The 24,872-nt window shown below is 42.4% G+C and overlaps 1 long non-coding RNA gene across 1 annotated transcript; it reads right to left on the reverse strand.

The window, feature by feature from the left end:
- Nucleotides 1-16,627: 16,627 nt before the first annotated feature.
- Nucleotides 16,628-20,458, reverse strand: LOC132645068 (uncharacterized). The gene is made up of 2 exons (XR_009583985.1): nt 18,774-20,458; nt 16,628-17,107 (listed from the first exon to the last, which is right to left on the reverse strand). It is a non-coding gene; the product is annotated as an uncharacterized LOC132645068 (long non-coding RNA).
- Nucleotides 20,459-24,872: the final 4,414 nt, after the last annotated feature.

Genomic DNA, 24,872 nt, shown 5'->3' on the forward strand with positions numbered 1-24,872 from the left:
GTGTTTGAAGGGAAATCCACGCTAAGACTTCTCTAGTTTGCCAAGAATGTTGTTATAAGCTTAAAGGCCAAGCTCTCAAATTTATTTATTTTGAAACGTGATTTTTGGCATAAATTCTTTGGAAAAGTATTTATAGAGAGTAATTGTTTGTGTTTAGTTAATCAATTTGGAATAACTTTTATCAATATTAGAAAAGTAATTTGTGCTTAACCAATGTCTAAAAAGTGCTTATTGGAAAAAGTTACATTTTTTAACTTTTGAAAAACACTTAGTTTGTTCCTAAAAGCTTGGCCAAACATCCTAACTCTCTACGATAAACATTTATTTAAGAAAATAAGAACCTTTATCTTCCCAAATACTTGATCAAACGGGTTAATAATTTTCATGTCATCAAACTGCAAAGTACGTACTAGGAATAAAAGTTAAGAGATCAGTAACTTCTTCCGTAGAAAGAAATTGCTCATTTTAGAAGATTGTATAAAAGTTAAAAATTTTGTGGTAATTTTCACAAATTGTGGGATTTTCATGTTAATGAGAAAACATATAACTTTTGAGATCCAAATAACATGTTCAAGCAAAATTTCTACTTCAAATCAACCCTATAGCCAAACGGGCCCTAAGAATTACACCAGCAATTATCCAAGTTCCTGTTAGGATTGGAAAAGTCTTCTATTCATAACTGGAACAAAATTACAATAGGAGGAGCAACTCTCACACTCAACTATTACAAAAAATCAATCCTATACTGAATACATATCTCTCACTCAAGTGTTTTCCTTACAGTTTTTTTCTCTTGCTCTTGGTGATGCTACAAATGATAGAAGGCTTCGCTATTTATAGGGATGAAATGAACCTATTGATGTCATTTGTGACGCAATCAAGCACTTGACAATTTTCCAAATACAAGGAAGATGTTTTATTCCTTAAAACAAGGAATATGTTTTCTTCCTCAAAACAAGGGAAATGTTTTCTTCCTTGTTTTCTTCCTTAAAATGAGGGAGATGTTTCCTTCCTCAAATTATGGGATGGACCCAACAAATCTCCCCCTCCAGTCCCATACACCTGAAGGAGGGTACACTGGCTTTTAGTTTGAGTGTATGCCGACAAGTTCTTTGCACAATTCGAACTTGTCTCTCGGTACCACCTTGGTCAGCATGTCTGCAGGATTGTCGTTTGTGTTGATCTTGGAGAACTTCAGTTCATGTTGCTCGACTGTTTCTCTGAGCCAGTGATATCGAACGTCAATATGTTTTGTGCGTGAGTGGTACCTCGAGTTTTTGTTGAGATCCATAGCGCTTTGACTATCACAATGAACTGTGTATTCTTATTGTCGGAAACCCAGTTCTTGAAGGAAACGTTTCGGCCACATAAGCTCCTTCCCAGCTTCAACTGCGACAATGTATTCGGCTTCTGTGGTTGATAGTGCTACACACTTTTGTAACTTGGATTGCCATGACACAGCTCCCCCTGCAAATGTGAATATATAACTTGAAGTTGATTTCCTGCTATCATAATCTCCTGCCATGTCAGCATCAGTGTAACCTTCCAAAATCGGCTTAGCTCCCCCATAGCACAAACATAGTCTGGATGTACCCTTCAGGTACCGTAGTATCCACTTGACAGCTTCCCAATGTTTTATTCCTGGATTTGATAAGTATCTGCTCACAACACCGACAGCATGAGCAATGTCTGGCCTTGTTCACACCATTGCATACATCAAACTTCCAACTGCTGAAGAGTAGGGCACTGCTTTCATCTTCTTCTTTTCTTCTTCGGAAGAAGGACAACTTTCCTTGCTCAACTTGAAGTGATTTGCTAGTGGAGTACCAACAGGCTTGGTATTTTTCATGTTGAACCTTTTGATCACGCGTTCAACGTATTCCTCTTGTGACAAGAACAACTTCTTTGCCTTTCGATCACGAATGATTTTTATGCCCAAGATATGTTGTGCAGGGCCTAAGTCTTTCATATCAAAGAACTTAGACAAATCTTTTTCAAGTTGTTGATCATAGTTGCATCCTGGCCTACTATCAGTATATCATCCACATAGAGCAGAAGGATGATAAATTTTCCATCGGGGAACTTCTTCAAGTACACACAATGATCTGCAGTTGTTCTTTTGTATTGATGTTTCAGCATGAATGAGTCGAACTTTTTGTACCATTTCCTTGGGGCTTGTTTGAGACCGTAGAGACTCTTCCTTAACTTGCAAACGAGATGCTTTTTCTTTGGGATTCGGAAACCATCGGGCTGCTCCATGTATATTTCTTCCTCCAAATCACCATGCAGAAAAGCTGTTTTCACGTCCATCTGCTCAAGTTCAAGATCCATACTTGCCACCAATCCGAGAACCACTCGGATAGACATCATCTTCACAACCGGCGAAAAAATCTCATCAAAGTCGATTCCTTCCTTCTGTTGGAAACCTTTGACTACGAGCCTTGCTTTGTACTTCACGATATTTCCGCTAGCATCTTTCTTGAGCTTGAAAACCCATTTGTTCTTCAAGGCCTTCTTTCCCGGAGGAAGTTTCACCAACTCATATGTTTGATTCTTTTGTAAAGAATTCATTTCTTCCTCCATGGCCTGTCGCCAATTGGATTTTTCACGATGAGATTGAGATTCTTGAAAGCTCTCTGGCTCCCCCTCGCTGGTAAGAAAGATCCATTCTGTTGGCGAGTATGACCTTTGAGGGATTAACCCTCGTGCAGAACGTCGAACTTGATTATTTCCAGCTGCGTCTTAGGGTGAAGGCTCCCCCTGCTCAAGAATTTCTTCGTTTTGACCATCATCAACTTCTGCCAGATCAATGTTTTCTTGTTCATCATGGACATTATCATGAAGTTCCTCGTTGTTGAGAGGAATGTGTGGTGATTCAGGGACATCATCTGGAGCATGATAACTTCGTTGCTTGTTGACTGTTGGAGCACACTCATGAAACTGGTTTTCATGGAACACAACGTCTCTACTTCGAATCACTTTCTTCATTTCGAGATCCCACAGCCTGTATCCGAACTCTTGATCTCCATAGCCGATAAAGATACACGGAGTTGATCTGAGATCAAGCTTCTGCCTCAACTCCTTGGATACATGCACAAATGTCTTGCACCCGAACACTTTCAAGTGAGAATATGAAATATCTTTCCCAGACCATATCTTTTCTGGAACTTCAAAGTTCAATGGGACTGAAGGTGACCTGTTTATAAGATAACAAGCTGTCAGAACAGCTTCGCCCCATAATGGCTTTGGCAGTTTAGCCATACTGAGCATGCATCGGACTTTCTCAACAATAGTGCGGTTCATTCTTTCAGCTACACCGTTATGTTGTGGTGTTCGTGGCACCGTTTTCTTATGTCTGATCCCATGTTCAGCACAATATGCCAAAAACTCCCGGGAAGTGTACTCGCCTCCATTGTCGGATCGGAGGCATTTCAGCTTCTTTCCAGTCTCCCTTTCTACCATAGTATGGAATGTCTTGAAACGATCGAATACTTGATCCTTCGATTTGAGACAATAAGCCCAAACCTTCCGTGATGCGTCGTCGATGAATGTCACGAAGTATTTGCTACCACCAAGAGATTCTTCTTCAATGGGTCCACACACGTCAGAGTGGACAAGGCTCAGCAACTCGGAACGATTCTTTCTGGTGGAACTGAAAGAAACTCTATGTTGTTTCCTGAATAAACAGTGATCACAGGGATCCAAAGTTACGTCTTTATCTATTAAGATGGCTTCTTTCTTTGTAAGAGTCGTCAATCCCTTCAGACTCATGTGGCCCAATCGTCTATGCCACAAGTTTGGCGATGTCTCTTCTTCAACTGCATTGAGACTCGGTCGATACAACTTTACATTGGTTTTGTAAAGAGTACCACAAATATGTCCTCTAGCAATAACCATAGAGCATTTGGACAGCTTCCACGTACCATCCTTGAACAGATTTCCATACCCCTTTCGATCCAGAGCTACTCCTGAGATGAGATTCAATCTCAGATCCGGAACATTACGAACCTCTTTTAACACAAGTGAGCTTCCATTGCTGGTTTTTATGTGCACATCACCAATGCCAACAATGCTCGAAAAACTGGTGTTGCCCATCTTCACAACGCCGTGGTCTCCAGATTTATAAGTACTGAACAAATCCCGGTGTGGAGTGGCATGGAATGATGCAGCAGTATCAATCACCCACTCAATATCATTTGTGCCCACGTGTAGGCATGCTTCCTTTCCGCATGTAACAAGTGCAATGTCTGGTGACACAGTGACCATGGTCTCACCATCTTCCTTGCTCGAACTCTGGTTAGTTTGAGGCTGCTCCCGTTTAAGCTTTCGACACTCCACCTTCTTGTGGCCATAGTTGCCACAATAGTTACAATAGCCCTCGAACCAAGTGTTGGTATCAACGGACTTTCCCCGCTCTCGTGATCTCCCTCGAACTTGAGATCTTCCTCTACTTTGACCTTGACCTCTACCTTTGCCTCGGCCTCTTCCTCTACCTCCGCTTCTACCTCCGTTGCGTCCACTATTTTCAGAAACAAGGGCATATGATTGATCTACCCCGGCTTCTTTTCTTCGCGACTCCTAGTTTATTAAGGCGTCCGTGACCATCTGCATGGTCACCTTACCATTGGGGGCGGAATTACTGAGAGTGACGACAAGAGTCTCCTAGCTATCAGGTAGAGAACTTAGGAGCAAGATTGCTTACTCCTCTTCTTTGAGAACCCATTTGGCTGCACTTAGCTGGTTCACGAGATCTTGGAACTGACTTGTGTGTTCTGTGACGGAGGTACTACTACGTAGCTTGTGATTTACCAATCGCCTCATCAACAATTTTTATTTCGAGCCGTTTTTGCTTGGTACAGGCTCCCAAGCTTTTCCCAAAGTTTGTAAGCACTCGTTTCCTGCGCGACATGATGGAATACACTATGGTCAATCCACTGTCGAATTTGTGCGACCGTTTCCCTATTCATTCTTGCCCATTCTTCGTCTGTCGTCTTGTCGGGTTTGGCACCTTTATTTTCGAGCGGCTCGGCTAAATCCTTCAAATTTAACAAGTCCTCCATATGAGTGTTACACCTCGGAAATTTTTTCGTACTTGTGCGATGAGTAGAACGATGAAGGGATTGAGTGTGTGATGTTTTACTAAGTCGGGAATGGCTAATTATGAATTTTTGGAAATAAGAAAGTCGCGGAAAATTTTCTGTCCAGTGGTCGTATATGGCACTATATGGCCCGTAAAGTGATTTACGGACCGTATAGTGAAATCGTCCTTCAGCTTGCCAAAAATCTGAGTTTCTGTCAAAGTGTTGATATGGTTAAATACGACCCAGTTTACGGCCCGTAAACCAGGTCGTAAACTACCATGTCCATAAGCCAAAACTTTCTGTCTTTGAAATGGTTAAATACGACCAAAGTGGACGGACCGTAAATCAAAATACGGTCCGTATATGGTGGTTTACGACCACTGTTCATCCTGACAAGAATTCATTAAAGATCAGTTTTTGTGATTATTAAAAGGGACTTGGACTTCAATTCATTTCATTATTCATCCATACAACTCAAGAACATTCTAGAACTCTCCAAATATTTCCTCCACAAGAATTCAAGAGAATCAAAGGGAATATCAAGATCATCACCACTAAATTCATGAAAATAAGTGTAAGAACACATCAAAGGATCTTCTAAATCAAGAAATTCCCAAGAAGGTGGAACTAGGGTTTTGGCTAATTGAAGTATTTAAACTTAAGGATTGTTCAACCATCATCCAAGGTAAGTTTCATGATTATAACATGTTGGTTGAAGTATTGGAAAGCTTAGACACTTGAAATGTAGAAGAACATAGAAATGGGTCATTATTGAGTGAATAGTGACATAAATGAATGATAGTGGAATTGAACTATGAATATTGAAGTGTTGTGAGTACAAATACGTTATAAATGATGTTTATATCATGAAACAAGCATTAAATGCATGAAAACGCAAGGATGAGCTAGAAGTAGAAATAAGGCAAAATTGGAGGAAAATGGTGGATTTTGCCAAATGTACGTAAATGACGATTGTCGATTATGATATTGCGAATAATATTATGAATGTTGGGAGTCAATATAAAACATGAGAAAAGTAGTATGAGCGAAGGAAGCGTTGTCCGACTTCTCCTAGAATTAGCGACACGTTCTTATAGTTAGTTTACTAATGTCGATGCGAATTCTCTTATGAAGGTAACGACGTGATATCGACGGAGAACAAATGAGCGATATCTTAGCTAAACGACCAAGGTATGTGAGGCTAGTCCTTCTTTCTAATGGCATGAATCTTTTTAGCTTGAATCCTATTCCATTCATGAATTCTTACATTTTAAGAAGTTAAAAGCTTATACCTATGAATGTCTATATGAGATAAGTTATACGATATGATGACACTAGAATGATGATGATGATGTTATTCCTTTCCTACACTCACCTTATGTACTAGTCCTTTCAAGGTGAGGCAGAATGTCCATGATGGTTCCATAATGTAATCGGGGGATCACGACCTTACGTCACCCCGATAGAGTAAAGTTGATCATGAGTCATATATACGCATTATGATAAGATAAGTATTTTATGATAAGCATATTACTATGAGTATTTACATTAAGCATGTCATAATTGCATTCACACCGGGCCTAGTTGGCCGGGCAGACACCGCTTCGGCGGGCGGCGATACGGATACACCACGACCTACGGGCGTGGGCAGACACCACTAGTGGGCGGCATGAGATGGTACCCCGGACGCGGGAGGCTTGGACGCGGGCTAATATTATTGATTATCACACCGTTCCGACATGGACGGGCAGCTTGTATGTGATGCATACATGTTATGATGATGAGTATGAGTAAGATAACATGCATTACTTCATTTATGATTATCAGTCAGATCCAGATGTCTCATGTTGATGTTATTCCCATATTATTGATGTCTCATTTCATTATGTATGCCTCTCATACTCGGTACAATATTCATATTGACGTCCTTTCTTCGGACGCTGTGTTCATGCCCACAGGTAGACAGGGAGGAGAGCTTGGCCCAAGTTCTCAGTAGTTGTCAGCTGATAGATAGCACTCCATTGTTCGGAGGTGCTTATGGCTATTCTTTTGATGTACCTTCATACATGCATATTTTGGGCATGACGGAGTCTTGTTCCGTCTATGTATTCATTATGTTAGTAGAGGCTCGTAGATACGCAGTGTGGGTTAGATGGTCTCACAAGATGTTTTCATATGTATGTATATTATTTTGATGGCCAAGAGGCAAATGTATATAAAGTATTTATGTTTCGATTAAATATGATTTTCCTACAATTGGTATGTAAAATTGATAAAAGAGTATTAAATGAGCAAGATAAGTAATAGAGTGAGCGGTGCTCGGTAACTAGCTCCGGGTACCCGTCGCGGCCCCTAGCTGGGTCGTGACAGAAGTGGTATCAGAGCAGTTCGCCCTAGGAAGTGTCTACGAGTCGTGTCTAGTAGAGTCTTGTTTATGGTGTGTTGCGCGCCATGCTAATAAACAAGAGGCTACACGGCATTTAGGAAAATGACCATCCTTCTTCTCATAAGATCGTGCGATAGAGCCATGCCTAGGATTATGTTCTTCCTAAAAGTGCATTATGGTTTCAGAAAAATGCCGCCGAATGGGAAAGCTACAGCTGCCCAGAAAGGAAAAGCTACGACAAAGAGGCAGGCGGAAAGAGAGCCTCCGACAAATGTAGAGGAAAGTGAATCGCAAAGTGAGGTCGCGCCCAATGTAGAAGAGCAGGGAGGAGCCTCAGCTCCGATTCCTCCACCGGGTGCTTCGGGTCAACAAGTGTCCGAGGCCATACATTTATTGACACAGTTGGTTGCCGCTCAGGCACAACGACAGAATACGGGCCCAAGTGATCGTTCGGCTAGTACAAGAGCCCGTGATTTCCTTACTCTAAACCCTCCAGAATTTTTCGGATCGAAGCCGGATGAGGACCCACAAGGTTTTATCGATGAGATGTTGCGGACGCTGAAACTTATGCATGCTTCTGAGACCGAATCCGTGGAGTTGGCCTCATATAGACTTCGCAATGTGGCGGTACTATGGTATAAGAATTGGGTGATAACAAGAGGAGAGAATGCACCACCTCCCGTGTGGCAAGAGTTTGTAGATGCCTTTATTCGTCATTACTTGGCACCTGAAGTCCGCCGAGCTAGAGCGGACAGGTTCTTGAATTTGAAACAGAGAAGCATGAGTGCCCGAGAGTATAGTATGCAATTCAATTCATTGGCCCGGTATGCTCCGACTATGGTGGCTGACATGGGAGACCGAGTCTATAGATTTGTGAGTGGTTTGGGGCCACATCTGTACAGAGATTGTTTGACAGCCTCTTTGCAAGACGGGATGGATATTACCCGAATACAGGCCCATGCTCAGAACCTCGAGGAACGACAACGACAGCAGAGGAGTGATCGTGAGGGTGACAGGAGACAAGGTAAGAGGGATAGATCTATGGGGGAGAGCAGTGAGTACCGAGGGGGACCAAGACAGACGCATTCCAGGCACTCAGGTCAGTCAGCGACCAGTGCACCTCCCAGATTCTCAGATAGGAGATTTGATCATTCTACTCAGTCAGGCTAGGGACAGAGTTCGAGGGCCTCAGATTCGCAGTCTAGGGGAGATTTTAGTCAGAGGAGACCTCCAGTACTGCGGTGCAGTCAGTGCGGTAGACTACATTCCGGACAGTGTCGTCAGGGTACGGATGCTTGTTATACCTGTGGGAAAATTGGTCACATGATGAGAGATTGCCCCTCATCGAGAGATAGAGCTGGGACTCAGCCTACCGGTTCAGCAGCGGGTTCTTCTTCAGTGCGCCCGACAGCACAGACTCCTCAGACTACAGCAGGCAGAGGCAGAGGTAGAGGGGGAGCATCCACTTCAGGTGTTGTTCAGCCCCGTGTGTATGCCTTAGCTGAGCGACAGGATCTTGAGTCTTCCCCAGATGTTGTCACAAGTACCTTGACTATATTTTCCCGTGACGTATATGCTCTGATTGATCCGGGTTCTACCTTCTCATATATTACTCCGTATATCGCTGATTGTGTTGGGGTGAGACCTGAGTCACTTAAACCTTTCGAGGTATTCACTCCAGTTGGTGATCCTGTAATAGCGAGGCAAGTATATAAAAACTGTGTAGTCATTATATGTAATCGTCAGACAAGGGCTGATTTGATTGAACTTGAGATGATAGATTTTGACGTAATTATGGGTATGGACTGGTTGGCATCGTGCTATGCTAATGTTTGTTGCCGGACAAAGGTAGTTCAATTCCAATTTCCGGGAGAGCCCGTACTTGAGTGGAAGGGTAATACAGCTTCCCCAAAGGGTAGGTTTATTTCCTACCTTAAGGCGAGAAAGATGATAGCCAAAGGTTATATTTGTCATCTAGTTCGGGTTCATGACACGGAAGCGGAAATGCCAACTTTCCAGTCGGTTTTGGTAGCAAATGAATTCCCAGATGTATTTCCAGACGAACTTCCAGGTCCTCCTCCGGAAAGGGAAATTGATTTCGCTATTGATGTATTGCCGGACACGGAGCCCATTTCTATTCCCCCTTATCGAATGGCTCCAGCAGAGTTGAAAGAGCTAAAGGCACAGCTGAAAGACTTGCTCGAGAAGGGTTTCATTAGACCCAGTTCATCGCCGTGGGGAGCGCCGGTCTTGTTCGTGAGAAAGAAAGATGGGTCACTACGAATGTGTATTGATTACAGGCAGTTGAACAAGGTGACGGTAAAGAACAGATATCCCCTCCCCAGAATTGACGACTTGTTCGATCAATTGCAAGGTGCTAAGTGGTTATCCAAGATAGACCTAAGATCGGGTTATCATCAAGTGAGGATCAGAGAAGAAGACATTCCCAAGACAGCCTTCAGAACGAGGTACGGCCATTATGAGTTCCGAGTAATGTCGTTTGGGTTAACAAATGCCCCGGCAGTGTTTATGAATTTAATGAATAATGTGTTCTGGCCGTTCTTGGACCTTTTTGTTATAGTGTTTATCGATGATATCCTGGTGTATTCTCGCACAGAGTCAGAACATGCAGATCATCTAAGGATTGTTCTTGGCGTTCTTCGAGATCGGGAATTGTATGCAAAGTTTTCGAAGTGCGAGTTTTGGCTAAACTCAGTGGCATTTCTAGGTCATGTTATTTCAGATGATGGTATCCGAGTCGACACTCAGAAAATAGAAGTTGTGAAGACTTGGCCAAGACCTACGACGCCTACAGAAGTTCGTAGTTTTCTGGGTTTTGGCAGGTTATTATCGAAGATTCGTAGAGGGCTTCTCATCTATTTCATCCCCATTGACAAAGCTAACCCAGAAGTCGGCTAAATTCCAGTGGAGTGATGCCTGTGAGCGTAGCTTCCAAGAGTTGAAAAACAGATTGACCTCAGCACCAGTGCTAACACTTCCAGAAGGATCAGATGGCTATGTAGTATATTGTGACGCCTCCGGTGTGGGATTAGGATGTGTATTGATGCAGAATGGGAAAGTTATTGCATATGCTTCGAGACAGTTGCGAAAACATGAACAGAATTATCCCACTCATGATCTTGAGCTAGCTGCGGTCATTCATGCATTGAAAATATGGAGACACTACTTATATGGTGTGCACGTGGACATCTATACGGACCACAAAAGCCTTCAATATATTTTCAAACAGAAGGAGTTGAACCTGCGACAAAGGAGGTGGTTAGAATTACTGAAGGATTACGATGTGAACATTCTATATCATCCAGGGAAGGCGAATGTAGTAGCAGATGCACTTAGCCGCCGATCGATGGGTAGTTTATGTGGAGTTCCTTCGGAAAAGCGAGAAATGGTTCGTGAGGTCCATCGGTTAGCAAGTCTCGGCGTACGGCCAATTGATTCAGGAGATGCGAGTATTAGCATCAATGACCCCACAGTTTCATCATTGAATCTAGAAGTGAAGGAACGACAATATGAAGATCCTCAGTTAAGCCACTATCGAGATCTATCTCAGGAAAAAGAAAAGTCTCCATTCGAAGTTTCCATAGAAGGGGTTCTTAGATATCGAGACAGGTTATGTGTACCGAATGTAGCAAACTTGCGCCAACGGATTTTAGAGGAAGCACATTATTCCCGGTATTCTATTCATCCAGGTGCAACTAAGATGTACCATGATCTTAAATCAATATATTGGTGGGATGGCATGAAGCGAGGCATAGCAGAATTTGTAGCACAGTGCCCAAATTGCCAGCAAGTGAAGGCCGAGCATCAAAAGCCAGGAGGCTTATTGCAAGCAATGGAAATTCCTACGTGAAAATGGGAAGAAATTAACATGGATTTTGTGGTAGGATTACCCCGTACGCGAGGGAAGTATGATTCTATATGGGTGATCGTGGATAGACTCACGAAAGCAGCTCATTTTCTCCCCGTTAGAACCACATATTCAGCGGAAGATTATGCTAAATTGTATCTCAAGGAGATTGTACGACTTCACGGTATTCCTTTGGCCATTATCACAGACAGAGGGGCACAGTTCACAGCCAAGTTCTGGAAGTCCTTTCAAGAAGGTCTAGGTACCCAAGTTAAGCTCAGCACGGCGTTGCATCCGCAGACTGACGGACAAGCCGAGCGCACTATTCAGACCTTAGAAGATATGCTACGGGCATGTGTATTGGACTTTAGCGATAGTTAGGATGAGAATTTGCCTCTTATTGAATTTGCCTATAATAACAGCTATCATTCCAGTATTCAAATGGCCCCGTATGAAGCCTTATATGGAAGAAAATGCAGATCTCCAGTTGGATGGTTCGAATAGGGAGAAGCACAGTTGATAGGCCCCAACTTGATTCAACAGGCAGTCCAAAAGGTCAAGGTGATACGAGATCGATTGTTAACAGCCCAAAGTCGTCAAAAATCTTATGCGGATAACCGCCGACGAGATTTGGAATTTCAAGCTAACGATTGGGTATTCTTGAAAGTCTCGCCAATGAAGGGAGTAATGAGGTTTGGCAAGAAGGGGAAATTGAGTCCAAGATATATCGGACCCTACCAAATCATTCGCAAGGTGGGTCTAGTAGCCTATGAGTTAGACTTGCCTTCAGGGCTCGAGTCGGTACATCCAGTTTTTCATGTGTCGATGCTCCGCAGGTGCATTGGAGACCCAACAAGAATAGTCCCGGTCCATGATGTCCAAGTGACAGAAAGATTGACATATGAAGAAATATCGATTGCCATTTTAGATAGACAAGTGCGGAGACTCCGGAATAAAGAGGTTGCTTCAGTCAAGGTTCTATGGCGGAATAACAACAGGGAAGAAATGACTTGGGAAGCGGAGGAGAATATGAAAACCAAATATCCGCATTTATTCCACTCCCCGGAAGAGACTCAAGAAGAAACGTTGACGATATAAGGTATGTATGCTTTAGTTTATGTTTTTGGTCGTGTGTGGCCATAGATATGTTGATATTGTAATGTAGCCTTGTGAGGCGATGATATTGTGGGTTGTTGTGACAAATTGGTAACGCCAAATTACAAAGGAAACTCTAGCGAAATTTTTCTAGAATTCTCAAGTGTCGAACATTCGAGGACGAATGTTCCAAAAAAGGGGAAGAATGTTACACCTCGAAAATTTTTCCGTACTTGTGCGATGAGTAGAACGATGAAGGGATTGAGTGTATGATGTTTTACTAAGTCGGGAATGGCTAATTATGAATTTTTGGAAATAAGAAAGTCGCGGAAAATTTTCTGTCCAGTGGTCGTAAATGGCACTATACGGCCCGTAAAGTGATTTACGGACCGTATAGTGCAATCGTCCTTCAGCTTGCCAAAAATCTGAGTTTCTGTCAAAGTGTTGATATGGTTAAATACGACCCAGTTTACGGCCCGTAAACTGGTTTACGGTCCGTAAACCAGGTCGTAAACTACCATGTCCATCAGCCAAAACTTTCTGTCTTTGAAATGGTTAAATACGACCACAGTGGACGTACCGTAAATCAAAATACGGTCCGTATATGGTGGTTTACGACCACTGTTCATCCCGACAAGAATTCATTAAAGATCAGTTTTTGTGATTATTAAAAGGGACTTGGACTTCAATTCATTTCATTATTCATCCATACAACTCAAGAACATTCTAGAACTCTCCAAATATTTCCTCCACAAGAATTCAAGAGAATCAAAGGGAATATCAAGATCATCACCACTAAATTCATGAAAATAAGTGTAAGAACACATCAAAGGATCTTCTAAATCAAGAAATTCCCAAGAAGGTGGAACTAGGGTTTGGCTAATTGAAGTATTTCAACTTAAGGATTGTTCAACCATCATCCAAGGTAAGTTTCATGATTATTCCATGTTGGTTGAAGTATTGGAAAGCTTAGGCACTTGAAATGTAGAAGAACATAGAAATGAGTCATTATTGAGTGAATAGTGACATAAATGAATGATAGTGGAATTGAACTATAAATATTGAAATGTTGTGAGTACAAATACGTTATAAATGATGTTTATATCATGAAACAAACATTAAATGCATGAAAACGCAAGGATGAGCTAGAAGTAGAAATAAGGGAAAATTGGAGGAAAATGGTGGATTTTGCCAAATGTACGTAAATGACGATTGTCGATTATGATATTGCGAATAATATTATGAATGTTGGGAGTCAATATAAAACATGAGAAAAGTAGTATGAGCGAAGGAAGCGTTGTCCGACTTCTCCTAGAATTAGCGACGCGTTCTTATAGTTAGTTTACTAATGTCGATGCGAATTCTCTTATGAAGGTAACGACGTGATATCGACGGAGAACAAGTGAGCGATATCTTAGCTAAACGACCAAGGTATGTGAGGCTAGTCCTTCTTTCTAATGGCATGAATCTTTTTAGCTTGAATCCCTATTCCTTTCATGAATTCTTACATTCTAAGAAGTTAAAAACTTATACCTATGAATGTCTATATGAGATAAGTTATACGATATGATGACACTAGAATGATGATGATGTTATTCCTTGCCTACACTCACCATATGTACTAGTCCTTTCAAGGTGAGGCAGAATGTCCATGATGGTTCCATAATGTAATCGGGGGATCACGACCTTACGTCACCCCGATAGAGTAAAGTTGACCATGAGTCATATATACGCATTATGATAAGATAAGTATTTTATGATAAGCATATTACTATGAGTATTTACATTAATCATGTCATGATTGCATTCACACCGGGCCTAGTTGGCCGGGCAGACACCGCTTCGGCGGGCGGCGATACGGATACACCACGACCTACGGGCGTGGGCAGACACCACTAGTGGGCGGCATGAGATGGTACCCCGGACGCGGGAGGCCTGGACGCGGGCTAATATTATTGATTATCACACCGTTCCGACATGGACGGGCAGCTTGCATGTGATGCATACATGTTATGATGATGAGTATGAGTAAGATAGCATGCATTACTTCATTTATGATTATCAGTCAGATCCAGATGTCTCATGTTGATGTTATTCCCATATTATTGATGTCTCATTTCATTATGTATGCCTCTCATACTCGGTACAATATTCATACTGACGTCCTTTCTTCGGACGTTGTGTTCATGCCCACAGGTAGACAGGGAGGAGAGCTTGGCCCAGGTCCTCAGTAGCTGTCAGCTGACAGATCATAGCACTCCATTGTTCGGAGGTGCTTATGGCTATTCTTTTGATGTACCTTCATACATGCATATTTTGGGCATGACGGAGTCTTGTTCCGTCTATGAATTCATTATGTTAGTAGAGGCTCGTAGATACGCAGTGTGGGTTAGATGGTCTCACAAGATGTTTTCATATGTATGTATATTATTTTGATGGCCAAGAGGCAAATTTATATAAAGTATTTATGTTTCGATTAAATATGATTTTCCTACAATTGGTATGTAAACTTGATAAAAGAGTATTAAATGAGCAAGATAAGTAATAGAGTGAGCGGTGCTCGGTAACTAGCTCCGGGTACCCGTCGCAGCCCCTAGCTGGGTCGTGACAACGAGGTTTCCACATGTTATAATTTGAGGATGTTAGCGGAATCATGGTATCCGATGATGATTTCTCCATGATAAAGTGCACCTAATCTACTTGTACTGGACTGTGGAAGCAGAGTCAGGCAAAACGGGACTCACGGTTGAATCCGGAATGGTCGAAAACTTAGGGAACCGGTCTGACCAAACTGAAAACCGGACAAAAACAGAGTGAACAGGGCTGCACTAATTCAAACTGAACCGGGCCGGTTTAACCACTGGCTGGTTGAAAGAGTCAACAAAAAGATGATGTGGCAATTGGACTTTGACCAGATCTGGTTCTGGTCAAACGGGTTGGCCTGGACAAAACGGGTCGGGTCGGACGGGTTACTGGGTCGGATCGGGTTTCTCCGGCCATCTTCTCCGGCGAGCTGGTGGCCGGAAGGTGGCGGAGCGGCAGCGGCGATGGCGATGGTGGACAGAGAAACTTTGACTGGACTTTTGGAGGCCTTCCGGTGGTCGAAAAATATATATTCGGAATCCTCGGAACGAGATCTTTCTAATGGTATACTCAGAACACAATTTTGGGACAAAAAATTTTTGACTGAAAATTTTACGAAACTTTAAAAGATTGGCTTGGAAGATTAACCAAGCTCTTGATAACATTTGTTAGGATTGGAAAAGTCTTCTATTCATAACCGGAACAGAATTATAATAGGAGGAGCAACTCTCACACTCAACTATTACAAAAAACCAATCCTAAATTGAATACATATCTCTCACTCAAGTGTTTTCCTTACAGTTTTTCTCTCTTGCTCTTGGTGATGCTACAAATGATAGAAGGCTTCGCTATTTATAGGGATGAAATGAACCTATTGATGTCATTTGTGACTCAAGCAAGCACTTGACAATTTTCCAAATACAAGGAAGATGTTTTCTTCCTTAAAACAAGGAATATGTTTTCTTCCTCAAACCAAGGGAAATGTTTTCTTTCTTAAAATGAGGGAGATGTTTCCTTCCTCAAATTATGGGATGGACCCAACAGTTCCATGCTTTGTAAGGTAACTAGATGGTGGTTGCCCGTGCGTGCACGACCCCAATCTTTACCTTCATGTCTCTGTGTGAAATTGTTTTTGAATGCAGTTTCAAAAGGTGTGAATGTAGTGTAAGCTTATCAATGCATAATATAAAGGCAGGTGAAGAAAGAATATTTTAAACTGTTGATATATGCATCCATGATTACACCATCAATATATATATAACCATGATTACACCATCAATATATATGTGTGCGTGTGTGTGTGAACACATTATTTACATATACAGCAGTCAGCTGCTATGCCATTGAAAATCATCTTGTTTTTGCTGTTATCATTGTAGCAGTATTGTTGCCGTACTTGACAAAATAATTGTATAGACTAAAAACACCTGCACAGCTGGTGAAATAATGTTAACAATAGACATTTGCCGAAGTGCTCGGTGAAGGAAAAAAATAAGCATATTGACATTAACATGTTCTTTCATAGTAAATGTGCTTAGGAAAGTTCCAAAAAGAAATAACGGAAGAGAATAAGCCATGGTAAAATATTATAAAAGCATGATAGAGCAATCTGAAAAAAGGAACAGTAACTACCACCAATTAATACGATAATTAAACTACAAAAAATAACAAATAATAACAGCAATCGAAGGATATAACACTATAACATAGACCAATTAAATGAAATCATACTGATTACTTATTGAGAAGGAATAACACCACTTGGTTCAGATCAAACACCAGATACCAATATATGTATTCACATCCCATGTTCAAATTCATTTGTTTAAGATCCAAATCACTAACCTACAGAACTAATATAAGCCACAACCAGTCACGACCAAAAATCAAGACCAAACTTATCCCATATCCTTCCTTCATCTTCAAGTCTTGTATACAATATATGAGCAACCCATGTGAGCTACTCACTTCCATCCCAATTCCCTAACTACATCAAACGTGAGAAATATATAGCTGGTTTTTCTTGTGTGCTATCAGCGACAAAAACAGTTGAGAAAATCCAACAGAAGTTTCCGACCTTTGACTTGATCCGTTCTGTTGAAAGCCAAAAATCCAATCAACTGTCAGTCAATTAAGTTGGAACTAAAATCCAATCAACTGTCAGTAGCAAGCTAAAGCTCATTTACATTATAAGTAGTATTTCGGCCTTTAGTTGGTGTAACTACTACAGTTCATGATTCATTCAAACTCATGCTTATCTAATACTTGAAACTACTATAGTCCATCGTTCATACAAACTCATACTTATCTAAGACTTGAAACTACTAATTATCTAAGACTTGAAACTACTATAGTCCATGGTTCATTCAAACTCATGTTTATGTAAGATTGAAAATCAACTGATAAGTATCCACAAATACGTAGCTTATTTAACAAATTAGAGGTGCAATATAGCAACAACATAAATAATTTATTATTTAGTTCAGATGACCCAAAATCATATAACACAACACTATAAACCAAATCTGGAGATATAGCTTACTCTTGTTTAGTATTTCATTGTTTACTCTTTAAAACATTTAACTTAGATTACTGCTATACATACTTCTGGTTAGTTCAAGCTACATCTACAATTATATAGCCCCTATAACTTAAATGAAGTTTAATAGTCCAGCAACTCCATGAAAAAGAAAAAAAAGAAAAAAAACACTATAGTAAGACCAAAAAACTAAGAGCAAACAATGGGAAGACATGACCCAAAAAAAAAAACTGGTTTTTGTTCATGTTTCCCCTCGAAGGCCCTTCTCATCATCTATATATATAGAGCCTGTTTGGATGGGCTTAAAAAAAACAGCTTATAAGCCAAAAAAAAAAAATAAGTTGGGGTAGCCCAACTTATTTTTTTTTGCTTATAAGTTATTTTCAGCTTATAAGCTGCTTTAGATAAGTTAAGTCAAACAGATCCAATTAATTTTTTGGGCTTATTTTAAGCACAAAATGACTTTAAACTGGCCAACCAAACACTCAAAACAGCTTATAAGCAACTTATAAGCCAATCCAAACATGCTCATAATCTATATACTCAAATGCTTAGCTCAAGAAGACAATAAAAGAAGGCATTGTGCTATCCCTGTGCTAAACAGAGAGCAACTTTGTAACTATTCTTTGATAACACTAATCTAAAGCAATAATACCCAAATTGCTAAGATTAAGGACCAAGAGATCAACCAAAAAAAAAAATCCTACTAATAATGCGACAAATCAAGAATAAAAGACTGTTGCGTAAGGTTAACTCGTTCGTCTTCCTCAAAATTGTCAAGTGAATCTCTAAAGTATACAATAGAGGGATTAACCAATCCTTGTTTATCAAGATAGATTCAGATACACAAATTTGTAGAGGAGTTCATTAACCTGAAAGTTTTCTATATAAATCTCACAGTCATGTTATAGCCATCAGCCCATCATTGTAACACGATTACGCTAGCACTTTAAGCTATGTATGACTAATTACTAAATCATTAAACACAACAAAAAGAGGAAAACCTATGAACACATTAAAGCCAGCATTGATATTTTTCCTCAGCTCCCACTTCGTATTGCATGATCATTGAAGCACGAAATCCTTATACCTCAGGTTATATTTAATTATAAAACATTTGTACGTGGAGATCAACATCTCTAGATACTAAATGAGTTGTTGCTGCAAAAATAATCCAATTTCACAATCTTAATTATACTAATGAGTTGTCGTCATTGTTACCTTGCCCAAAATTGAAACTTTGACGTAGGATGAGTATCGAGCTTGCTGCGGATGCCACACGCAAGAGTAATTCTTTCTTGCAAATCAAAATAAATGGAGGATAAAATTAATTTTTACTTCTCCTGATTTTAAGAGATATGGGGGGAATTGAAAGAAAATTGCACATATGCAACTATATATAAGAGAACTTCCAGACAAACCCATCTTTTTCAATTTGCCGACTTCGAGAAAATACCTTCAGTTTTTATAAGGAAACCCATTTTTTTTTTTTTTCAATCTTTCCTTCCGTCCCCATCTCTTTTGCACTTCTCCTCTTTGTTACATCATAGATTTTCACTGAAAATTTCATCACTCTTTTTCTTCTCTATCTGAATCAGAATTTCTTGCTCTTTGTTTTCAGAAGCTTCATTGTGGTTTATGCTAAGGGCAGCTCGTATGACCGAGAGAGAAAGAAGAATGGAGAAATTTCCAGATATGCAGAGATTGATGCGGTGACTCTTCAATTTTTAGGGACATAGAAAGTCTGAAATACCCTTAAAAATAAGAACAGAAAAGCAGAACCGTACGTGAAATTTTCACCCTCATACGATTTCTCCTTTATGTGTATAATGAGAATAATACATAGAATAAAAAAAGATTCAACGATAAAAATATTCTCATTATGAACTCAGCAGGACTAGTATTTTTACAGGAAATCTCTAGCCAACCTTCCAAGGAAAATAGCTTTTTTAGTCCATATGTTATTGTATTATTCCTATTTTAGTCTTTGTGATATTCGATTGAACGCATTCGACCTTCAATTAAACAATGCGTGTGATTTTAGTCCTTCAACTAACGGACATCAAATAAAATAACCGTCTGTTAAATTGCAGAGGGGCAAATAAGATCTTTCATGTTATTTTGAATGCATACATTTAAAAAGAAAAAAGAAAAGAAAAGAAAAAGACTCTTTCTTTGCGTTCTCATTCTCCAGTTTCTCTGATTCTGGTTGTCTACCCCAATGGACAGTTTCTCTCTCTCAATCATTTTCTTTCAAGAAAAAGTAAATATTTGCAGTTGAGATTGTTATCCGCAAGTGGGGGTAATCTCCATTTCTTCTTCTTTCTCTTTTGGATCTTGCAAAGAAGGTTGTTACTATCATACTAATAGTTGCCTTGGCATGGACCCTTACACACGGTGCAGCCCTGCACCCCAATACCCCGATTACTAGGACACCCTTATAGAGAAATTTGAGATTAATGAGAAACATGTTTGTATACGGTGGAAAACCGAATACGGATCGATCCGGGGTAGCTATGGATCGGAGAAAGAGAAGGGGCGAGAGTTCGTACGGGGACATCGCCTTTCCGGATGAGCATTTTTATCAAGGCCGAGTAGAAGCGCCATCTGACCCGGTCTCCAAGCCACCGAGGGTTCGGGATCTCTCCCCGGTGTCTCATCACCGTTGGTCCGGTCCCCGTGAGTCCGTTGGTCCGAGGCGACCGTTGCTAGGATGCGTCAGAGGTATCACGTCATGGTCAGCTGCCAACTGTGCGTGTGTCAGACGGCGCTGTCAGTCAAATCCCACCAAATCCGTGCAGAGGCTGTCCCTTTTATTACTATTTTATTAAACCCACATTGGAGGAGGCCCATGGGCTCATGACTATAAATAGAGTGCTTCCACCTCCCTTAAGGGGTTGGTTCATCTTTTGCTTTCAAATATACTCTGTAACACAATATATATATTGATCCAGTTCTAGTTAATCCATTATTGATCTTGTTCATTACAAATTTGATCGTTTATGATTGAACCTCTCAAATCAACTCGCGCATGCGTAGCCAGCCGGTGTTTGTGCTCATTATTTGTGTATTAAAAGGCGCTCTTATCAACTCTTTGTAATCCGAATTAAGGCCCAAGCACATATCCTATATCCACACACAAATTCAATTGGTTACCAAATTCGGGGTAAACAGTTTGGCGCCCACCGTGGGGCTAGGATAATAGTGGTCTTTGGTCTTAACTTCCACCGCAGTCACCAAAACCAAAAACTCCTTCTTCGTCTCTGTGAAAACGATCCAAATGGCTGACGTCGAGCAATCCGGTCATGTCAACAATACTGAGATAGTGGCGGAAAATGAAGGGAGCGGACTGCGGGCACTGCCGAACCCCGCTGATCCGAACCCCGTTGACTCGAGGGAAGGACTCAACCGGCAAAACACCGTAGATCAAGTGAATGCCATTCCACCGGCAACCGATCCTCTAAACACCCGCCATTCCGTTACATTATCCCGGGATCGGGTCCGGAGAGAGCCGGGCGCGCCAAACGACAGCATTAACTTGCGTTTAATCTTTGAAATGCTGCAGGAACAAAGGGCGGCAATCGCCGAGCAAGGGCTAGCGATTGCTCACCTGCAGAGCGGAAAGGGTGAAGCAGGGCCGGTAAAGTCAAAGGGTACGACTGAAACCGGAAGAAACGGGGAGCGAATGGTCGAGAGCGATGGCTCCGGAGCCGGCTCCTCAATTGAGGCCCTAAAAATGCTCGAGACCTTGGCGAAACGGGTGGATTCGACCGAGAAGAGGGTCGAGACGTACAATTCTCGGGTGGACCAGATACCGGGGGCTCCACCTCTGCTGAAGGGGCCGAATTCGAAGAGGTACATCCAAAGGCCTTTTCCGCCAAGTGCGGCCCCGAAACTGATCCCGAAGAGGTTGAAAATGCCCGACATACAGAAATATGACGGCACCACGGACCCGCACGAGCACGTGACCTCGTATACTTGTGCCATAAAAGGCAATGATATGGAAGAGGATGAAATCGAGTCAGTGTTGTTAAAGAAATTTGGGGAAACTCTGTCGAAGGGAGCGTTGACGTGGTATGACCACCTACCCGAGCATTCGATCACTTCTTTCGAAATGCTCGCGGATGCGTTCGTGAAGGCACATGCCGGTGCGATAAAGGTGCAAGCCCGTAAGGCAGACATCTTCCGGATAACCCAAAGGGACGATGAGCTACTACGGGAATTCGTCACCCGGTTCCAGAAGGAACGGATGGAGCTCCCTCCGGTTCCAGAAGAATGGGCCGCACAGGCCTTCACAAAAGGACTCAGCATGCTAAGTTCGGTGGCCTCGGCCAAATTGAAAGAAAGTTTGTTAGAATACGAGGTCGTAACCTGGGCCGACGTCCACAATAGGTATGAGTCGAAAATTCGGGTGGAGGATGATCAATTCGAACTCTCCCCGGTGAGGTCCAAAGTAAGTAGAGGTTTCTAGGCACCGAGGAAGGGATATGAAGTCAAGTCTGAATCATCGAAAGAGAGGTTCCGGCCGTATCCTTATACGGAGAAGCAAAATTTCAGGTCAGAAAAGGCAATAGAGAATCCGAGCCGTTTCTCGGGACGGGGCAGCAAGCGGGTTGAACGCCCGTCCAACAGTCGGGGACTCTCATTCAGGAGTGATACCGGAAGTTCCGCCAGCAATAAAGTACCTCCAAAAATTTCGGAGTACAACTTCAACGTTAGTACCTCGGGACTAGTCTCAGCCATTGGACGTGTACCCGATGTAAGATGGCCTAAACCATTGAGGACGGACCCGGGTCAGCGAGATCCGAGCGTAATGTGCGAATATCACGGGATCCACGGTCATCGAACCGAAGATTGCCGCCAATTGAGAGAGGAGGTAGCCCGGCTGTTGAAAAATGGTCACCTCCGAGATTTGCTGAGCGAGAGGGCCAAAAATCACTATAAAGAAAGAGAATCCTATCAAAGATCCGACCCTGTTGAACCCCAACATACGATCAACATGATAGTGGGGGGCACTGATGCCCCTCGAGGGCCGGTAATGAAACGGACAAAGATTTCTATTGTCCGAGAAAAGCGCAGCCGAGATCATTCGACCGAGGGATCTATCTTCTTTAATGACGAAGACGCGGAGGGCATCATCCAACCCCATAATGATGCATTGGTGATTTCTGTGCTGGTCTTTAAAACTAAGGTCAAACGAATTTTGGTTGACCCAGGTAGCTCGGCCAACATCATCCGATGGAGGGTGGTCGAACAGCTGGGGTTGCTCGGTCAGATCGTGCCTGTGGCCCGGGTATTAAGTGGGTTTAATATGGCAAGCGAGGCCACAAAGGGGGAAATCTCACTGCCTGTAAACGTGGGTGGCACCATTTAGCAAACGGTGTTCTACGTGATCGAGGGGGACATGAAATATAATGCACTATTGGGCAGGCCTTGGATACATAACATGAGGGCGGTACCTTCAACACTACACCAGCTGTTAAAGTTCCCCACACCGGAAGGAGTGAAAACCATCCGAGGCGAGCAGCCCGCTGCAAGGGAAATGTTCGCAGTAGAGGAAGTGGCACATCGGCCCAAGGGGCCGGGAGAGAAATGTGCAATAGGAGAGGAAGTTCCCAAATAGCAATCAAAGAGCGCCGGGTTTAATCCGGTGCATGGGGAGGAAGATTACGAGGTACCCAGGTCGTTTGTCACGCCAGATGATTCAGATGCAAGCCAGTCAACAGTGGAGGAGCTGGAGCAGGTCATCCTATTCGAATATCTCCCGGATAAAAAGGTATACCTGGGCACGGGGCTCAGTGCTAATGCCGATTATTCGAATTCCTCCGTGCTAATGCCGATTGTTTTGCGTGGTCGCATATAGATATGACAGGTATATCACCAGACATAGCAACTCACAAGCTCAGCCTGGACGGGAAGTTTGCTCCGGTGAAGCAGAAAAGAAGACCCATGGCGGAGGCTAAGCACGCATTCGTGAAGGACGAGGTAACAAAACTTTTGAAAGTAGGCTCCATACGGGAAGTGAAATACCCGGAGTGGCTGGCTAACGTTGTGGTAGTGCCCAAAAAAGGTAACAAATTTCGAATGTGTGTTGATTTCAAAGATTTAAACAAGGCATGTCCGAAGGACTCATTTCCGTTGCCTCACATCGATAGGATGATCGACGCAACGGCCGGGCACGAGATGTTGAGTTTTCTCGACGCTTACTCCGGGTACAACCAGATCCGGATGTACCCGGAGGACCAAGAGAAAACGTCCTTCATCACCCGGTACGGGACCTACTGTTATAACGTCATGCCTTTCGGATTAAAAAATGCTGGTGCAACCTATCAACGCCTAGTTAATGGAATGTTCGAAGAACAAATAGGGAAAACAATGGAAGTTTACGTTGACGATATGGTTGTTAAGTCCCTGGAAACAGAGGACCATTTAAAGCATTTGCAGGAAACCTTCGATGTGCTTCGAAAATACAACATGAAGCTCAATCCGGAGAAGTGTGCCTTCAGAGTAAGATCTGGCAGATTCCTGGGTTTCATGGTGTCGAACCGAGGGATCGAAATCAACCCAGATAAGATCAAAGCCATCGAAGAGATTGAAGTGGTGAACAACAGCAAGGGTGTTCAGAAACTCACCGGGAGAATCGCAGCACTGAGTCGCTTCATATCGAGATCCTCGGACAGGAGTCACCGGTTCTTCTCCTTGCTCAGAAAGAAGAACGATTTTGCCTGGACACCCGAGTGCCAAGAAGCTTTACAGGATCTGAAGAAATACTTATCTAGCCACCCTCTACTGCACACACCGAAGGCAGGCGAGACACTATTTCTATATCTAGCTGTCTCCAAAGTGGCGGTAAGCGGCGTTTTGGTCCGAGAAGAATCAGGTACGTAATTCCCTATCTATTATGTGAGTAGAACATTGGGGGACGCGGAGACCCGTTACCCCCATTTGGAAAAACTGGCATTAGCACTGGTGAGCGCCTCCAGAAAGCTTAAACCTTATTTTCAAAGCCACCCCATATGTGTAGTAACTACTTATCCTTTGAAAAATATCATGCATAAACCGGAATTGTCGGGTAGGCTAACGAAGTGGGCTGTAGAGGTTAGCGGTTACGACCTCGAATACAGACCCCGAACGGCCATCAAATTCCAAATCTTGGCCGATTTCGTAGCAGACTTCGCCCCGGCCATGGTTCCCGAGGTCGAAAAAGAATTCCTACTGACCTCGGGAAAGGCCACGGGCATTTGGTCTCTGTATACGGACGGGGCCTCGAACCTTAGAGGTTTCGGGCTTGGTATTGTCCTTAGGGCCCCGGTCGGTGAT

The sequence above is a fragment of the Lycium barbarum genome, chromosome 6 (genome assembly GCF_019175385.1).
Source record: "Lycium barbarum isolate Lr01 chromosome 6, ASM1917538v2, whole genome shotgun sequence".
Classification (NCBI taxonomy): Eukaryota; Viridiplantae; Streptophyta; class Magnoliopsida; order Solanales; family Solanaceae; genus Lycium; species Lycium barbarum.